This window comes from Perca fluviatilis, chromosome 10, assembly GCF_010015445.1.
Source record: "Perca fluviatilis chromosome 10, GENO_Pfluv_1.0, whole genome shotgun sequence".
NCBI lineage: Eukaryota > Metazoa > Chordata > Actinopteri > Perciformes > Percidae > Perca > Perca fluviatilis.
In genome coordinates, this window is record NC_053121.1 from 21,348,218 (window position 1) to 21,354,888 (window position 6,671).

Here is a 6,671-nt window from a genome sequence, read left to right on the forward strand (position 1 = left end):
TCTTTATGTCAATTTAGGGCTTATACTGTACTTAATTGACAGGACTCTCAGCTTGACACACTCAGCACTGATGGTTGCAGGTTTTTTCACACAGGTTCCTCAGCTTTTACCCAAATTTGGTTCATCAGACTCCACACAGGCAGCAGTAAACCCAAATCCAGGTTTCAAAAGATCACATCAGTCTATGTTTTTCTATAGTCTGTGGTCAGAAACATTGTTGATTCAAGTACTACAGTAATATTGGAGGCCTTACTGTGATGTCACAGCATATAGTAAAGATATTGCTGTTGTGGTGTCTTTCCCCTTTAGGTAAGTGCCAGAACTAATTTCTTCACAATATAGTTGTTTAACAGAGTATCAAAAATCTGAAATCCATTGATTTCAGATTTATTGAAAATCCTTTAATAACAAGAAGTGATGACTGTATAGACTTTTTTAAGTGCAGAGTTTTTCTTTAGATTATTTTTATTTATTTGTTTTTCTATACGGAGTCAGTCATAATTTTTCATCATACTCAGAGAAAAAACTTGCAAAGGATGCATATTTTGGACTCCAGATAAAGGGCTCCACCTGCTGGACAGGCAGCAGTACCACAACAACAACAACAACCACCACCACCACCACAGAGAAGAATAACAGCATGTTAACCATGCACACAGTCACCATGTAGACCTAAAGTCTACATGGATCCAAATGTACCTTTTATTTTCAGGTCAGGTCAGCTTCAGCACAGCCCCTAAAGGGGATTCAAAGCAGCAGTTTGAATGATGTGTGTAATTAATTAGTTAATAGTTGACACATTCAGACTAAACACATGGAAATCACTCAACTGCTAAATGTATTAATGAAGCTTCTCCATACAGACATATGTCATTAACTTACTCATTGAGAAATGTTTATCTCAAATAGTTATGGTAACCAAATGCTGTATAATCTGTAAACATCAGTGCACTCTCATAATAATACATCAAAGTGGGGTATCAAAGCAAATCAATGAGGGCATCTGACTTCCACTGATGACTCTCAATAGAGTTAGATGGACTGCACAGAGTGTTTTGACTGATTCATAGATAGATTTACATGTTTGTGTGACTGTGACAGACTCAGATTTGTCCATTTCAGCTGTCAAAGTGTGAGAAAAATCACTGAAATGTGACTTCTAATTCTTCACTTTTAGAAAATAGAAAACATCACCTATATTTGTTGAATGCCCTGCAAAGTCTATAAGCAACTGACATTTAGGCCGTCAAGTATTGCAAATGATTACTCAAATACCTTACAAACTAATAAATAAGAAAATGCTTTGCATAAAGATTTTGAGTTATGGTAGCAGTTACAGTAGGGTTTTTTCATCGCGTGTGTGCAAGAACAAGAAGTATATTGGAAAAATGCGCATCTGAAATCCAAACAGACAATAAAACAGCTGTGAAATATCAAGAAAGTCACATCTATGCCAAAACGTAATCAGTTCTATACATCATAATCAATGCCCTACATTTCAACCATTTGAAGTGCCATTCATATTGTGCGCTGACTTTCTGACCAGAATCTCTTTACAGGCAAAATATGTGAGTTACATCAACTTGTTTTTCGACTGTGTATTCCTTCAATCTACAGGCTGTTATGTTCCTCTGAAACACTGCAAAATGCTTTTTTTCTTTTGCGGTCAATTTTACAATAACCTATTTTGGTAACTCAAAACAACTCAATAATTATAAAAGTTAACCTTTGCAGCCAAACACTTTCTCACCCTTTCTCACAGTGAGCATTCCTCTCACTCTGAGAGTCAGAACTGATTCACCTGAAGAAACATTTTCGGTTTGATAGCATGATGTGCTTGTTTTAGTTTCAGTGAGTATAACAGGCATTTTTACAGTAGACATATTGACTTGTCATAGCAGGAAAAAAGCACAGGTGGAACGTATGTCATTAACAATTAATCCATCAAGTGTCGATGTAAGCCATGCCTGTGAGCCAGCACGCACGACCCTGAAACTGCCTCACCTAAATGGAATGCAGTTGTTTTTTAAATTATCAATTTGGGGTTGATGGTAGAGATGGGAAAGATTGTCATGTTAAGTGACTTGAAAAAAACAAAGAATGTTCACATCATCGAAATGGTTGTGTGATTACAGAGAAATAGTTGCAGGAAATGGTAAACAGTAGTGTGCAGATCAGAGTGTAGTGTGTGAAGAGTGAAGGTCAGAGGTGTTCACAAGGGAAGAAGCTTGGAGTAAGAATAACGTGTTTTGATCTACTGTCAAAAAGAAATAGTTAGCTTTCGTTTACCATTTCCTGCAACAACTGAATTACCACGGGACTAACGCTATTACTGTGCAAGCAACAGGCATCATTTGGACCGTTTCCATGTAGTTACATAGTCACTGATATGGTCATAACCACTACAGTGCTCAATTACCTATTTTTGAGGGGGAATAAACTTCCAAGTTTTCGCCACGAAAGCATGACCTCCGTGATCGACTCTTTCAGTGAAGCGACCAATGGAAAAAGAGGTAGGTGACAGTACAAACTTTGAATTTAAACGGTTTCTTCACAATGTCTGAGTTGAAAATGCATCTTGTTGTCACGTAAGGGCCGTGTTCGTGTTGCACATAAATTTTAATTGCATTTTGTGTCTGTTAAGAGGCACAAAAGCACTCTTTAGAACATGCCCCCACAACTGGCATTTTAGCTAACTGGGAGCTCTGGCCTTTAGTCTAAGTCCAGTTTGCTAGCACCGATTTTGGTAGTTTTTTTTCCTATTGACAGTAATCGGAGACATCTAGCGATCAAGATTCGGCTGGAATTCTCCTTTAATAGAGCATCCAGATCAATTCCAAAGCTTTGATAATGTAACTTGCAGGCTTTCTGATCAGCGTAATCAAAGTCTGATAAATCCAGATGCACTGACAATGAAGCAACAACAATAACGCTACTTATATTATGTTAGACTATAATATATATCTCAATAATGTTTTTCTGTCATAAACAGCAGGGATGTGTTATGAACTACTGTATCCCTATTGTATGTGTGTTTGTGAAAACGTTTTCAGGATCACAAGGTGCTTTTGGCAAACTTGAGACAAGCATTATTTTTTCTTCCCAGTGAGCAATGGTTTCTGTCTTGGTACCCTGCCATGAATCTTGAGCTTCCTTTTGATGGTGGACTCATGAACACTGACCGAAGCCAAGGACAAAAGGATTCTGCAGACCCTTGGATGTTGAAATAGCTGTTCTTTTTGACTTCCTGTATGATTTTTATTCTTTGCTCTTGGAAAGATTTTGGCAGAACAATCACTTCTTGGGAGATTCACTACTGTCCCACAGTTTCTCCACTTGTAAGACATGTAGTTGGCTGGGATTCAGTGAGGTCCTGGAGCTTTTGGAATGACTTTGGAAGAATTTCCAGACTGACAGGCGTCAACATCATCCCTCTGGAGATGTTGATGTAGTGTTTGATCGTGACGTGGCATGGTTCTAAAACTTATGTGCTTTTCTCTCATGGTAAAGGCCAACATTTCTCATACGTGTCAGGTCTGCTCCAAAAAGACAGGATAGCTGCCACTTTTGTAAAAGAGTTGAGGAACAAGACTATGCATAAACAATTTCAAAAAGAAACTGCATAGTCAAACAATGAATCAATCAATTGTTATCTGTCAAATGAATTCGTACAAGGTAATTCGTAGCTAAGTTACAGCTTGCTGGGCTTAAGTAGATCAAACTTTTTTGTGTGTGCTTAAGTGGACTTTGTGTTTGACTCTGTGTTGTGGTGGGTTTGTTGGCATCAGTTCTGAATTAACGTTAGCTAGTGTTGCACACTGTTGGTGCTGTAGGGGAGCTAAAGAGAGACAAGGTACTCAAGAGCGTGCATAAACATCACATCCTTTGAATTTTACCAGCAAAACTGTCCCGAAACCTTCACAGGCTGTTATAGGCAACTGAGAAAGTCGGGGAAGGTATCAGTTTTTAAGTTACGGTATAATCCGTTCACAAATTGGCAATACAAAGCAATTAATATACATACAAAAACTCATCGTACCTTTACGTTTACATTTAGCCTGAACAGGTTAGCAGAACCCACATTATTTTAATTTTTACAACATTTTTACTATGAAGATAATAGCAGAAAGAGTATCATGTGACTTAAGTGTGTGTGTGTGTGTGTGTGTGTGTGTGTGTATGTGTGTGTGTGTATGTGTGTGTGTGTGTGTGTGTGTGTGTGTGTGTGTGTGTGTGTGTGTGTGTGTGTGTGTGGTTCCAATTGACCTGAAGCCCCTTTAAAAGCAGCCCTGTGATGCGGCTGCTGTTTGACATAGTTAGGGAAATTCCATCTTATTAGACCTAATTATCATTCTTCAATCTGTTTCTACTTAAATAAGGTCCAGACAGTAATCAGTGAATGCACACACACATACACTCTCAAAACTCAAACTCAATGTGGTCTTAATTTTCATTAATGTGAGGACGGTTGGTGGGTTGGCAGAGGAGCGGGAGAGTCTCACAGTACCTGAAAAATAAAACATATCTAATCCCATGATTCTATTAGCAGAAGACCATAACACATCATTCTTCTCAGCTCAGAACTACACACAGGTGGTCAAACACAGTCACTACTTCTGAGGACGTATGAACCACTAATAGTAACACTCACTGTTCACCAGAGGAGGGCAACAGAGGCCTATAAAAACAGCATGGTGCTACTTTTTACAAGAGGAGTATATTTAACCTCTTTAACTACTGGCCAATCATTTAGGAAATTTACTGTGGGCTGAAACAGTTTCCAGTGAGGTTATTCACCCTCTGGTAAGATTTGGAGCAGGAGCTTTCTTGTTAATATAATCCAGTGATCTCCAAACACAGAAAAACAAAGCATGAATACATCTTTTTGGCTTTTTCGCCAGCCTTTTGTTCTCTCCAGTAACTTGGAGGCTTTTCTAATCCTTCTCATTCCTAAAGCCATAAAGCTCTTGTCGTATCCAACTTGGAACGCATTTTCCCATCATTGCACTGATTCTGCCCAATATCTCATCACTTGCTTTACTGCAGAGCTTCATGCATCTTCCTAAAGTGGGTGCGGCCTGTCAATCCTGTAAGATTAATGGATTTACCATGTATCAACCCCAAAAGCAGCCCCCACAGTATGTTCTAATGCACACCTGTCATTCATTTACTTTGACAATAAAGGGGCAAGGTAACAACAAGTTGAACTGTTAATAGTATTTTAATTTTTAATAAGTTAAAATTTGGTGTCATTTTTGGTGTCATCATTGGCATTTGTGTTGACTCAAAATTGTAATTATCTAAAAGAAGAAATGTAAGTTTTATTTATTTATCTGGTTGAGCCTCCTATTGTACATTATTGTAGGGGGTGAATCTTTGGTAACTGACAACATCGGTACTGGTAGTTTCATTGGTACAGTCTATAGTAGGGTGGGCACTATTTGTTGCCACTTTTATATCATGTAGTTTAGACCATATTACAAGCAGCATAGTGGGAAAAAATGTGAATTTCTGAATCACACTCTTGGAAAAAAAGTCAACAAACCACTGGCAACATGGTTGCAACGCGACCATCACTGGCAGTTATACCGAAATAAAATCAAATATTAGCAGTTGATTCAGCTGAAAGGCCCTATACACTGTACACAACGAACCACTACAAAAGTAGCTCATTTAGGATTTTTATTTGATGTGACAAACCTCAGTTTTGTGATTTGAATCACATGTTAACGAATGGAGTGCTGAAGTCACAGAGCAATCTGGTTCTGTAATTTCTGCCATCACCAAATGAAATAAAGACAGCTTAGACTTTGACAGCTTTGCATTACATGGGACAAAAAAAAAAAAAAAAGCTTGCTCTTGGGGGGAATTGTTGGGTCTCTGTAAATTATAGAGCGTCGTCTAGACCATTCTCTATCTGTACAGTGTCCCGAGATAACTTCTGTTATGATTTGGCACTATAAATAAAATTGAATTGAATTGAAGTGAAACACAAGCCGCCGCATTTCCACTGCATAGTACGGTACGGCTCTACTCAACTTGACTCGCTCTTTTTTGGTTTTCTATTAGCAAAAAATGTGGATAGACCCTGGTACTTTTTTTTACCACCTCGGTCAAGGTTCCAAGCAAGCTGAGCCGATACTAAAAAGGTGGAGTTAAAACACTGCACTGTCCGCAAAGCTACTACGTACAATTGACACATCAGAGTTCCTCTGTTTGGTTGCCAATGAAAGGATTCAACAATGAAAATGATGTCACGGCAGTTTCACGCCTACACTGAGGGGGTACTAGCTACAGTGAAAAACAAAATAAAGAAAAGGACCTGGTACCAAAAGGGAGTTGAGTTGAGCCCAACCAAACCCTGCGGTGGAAATGCAGCATTAGTGCAGGAAGCTTGACAATGCCACTCAACAGGTGTTGAAATTAAAAGTAATGTGTCATGGGAATCAGGCTTAATAGTAAGCTAATTAACTTAGCTTGGTAGTGAAATACAATCTTGGTCCCACATGTTGAGTGTTGTAAAAGTAAACAACCAATGGCAATGTTGGCCATAAGATGTCAGTGAGCTGCTGCTGCTGCTGCAAAAAAAACAAGGCTTAAAGCTTCGAAACTATAGTAGTTTCCGCAGATATTTCCAAAAATGGGGTTATTCTCCTATGAAAAATTAAAAA

General features: G+C 38.5%; 1 protein-coding gene across 1 annotated transcript in view; it reads right to left on the reverse strand.

Annotated features, from left to right (window-relative positions):
* The window catches only part of slc43a1a (solute carrier family 43 member 1a), a 34,641-nt gene extending 33,924 nt beyond the window's left edge, over nt 1–717 (reverse strand). Inside the window, exon 1 of the mRNA XM_039812660.1 lies at nt 700–717. The gene's annotated coding sequence lies outside the window, so the exon portion shown is untranslated. The remainder of the gene's footprint in view (nt 1–699) is intronic.
* Nucleotides 718–6,671: the final 5,954 nt, after the last annotated feature.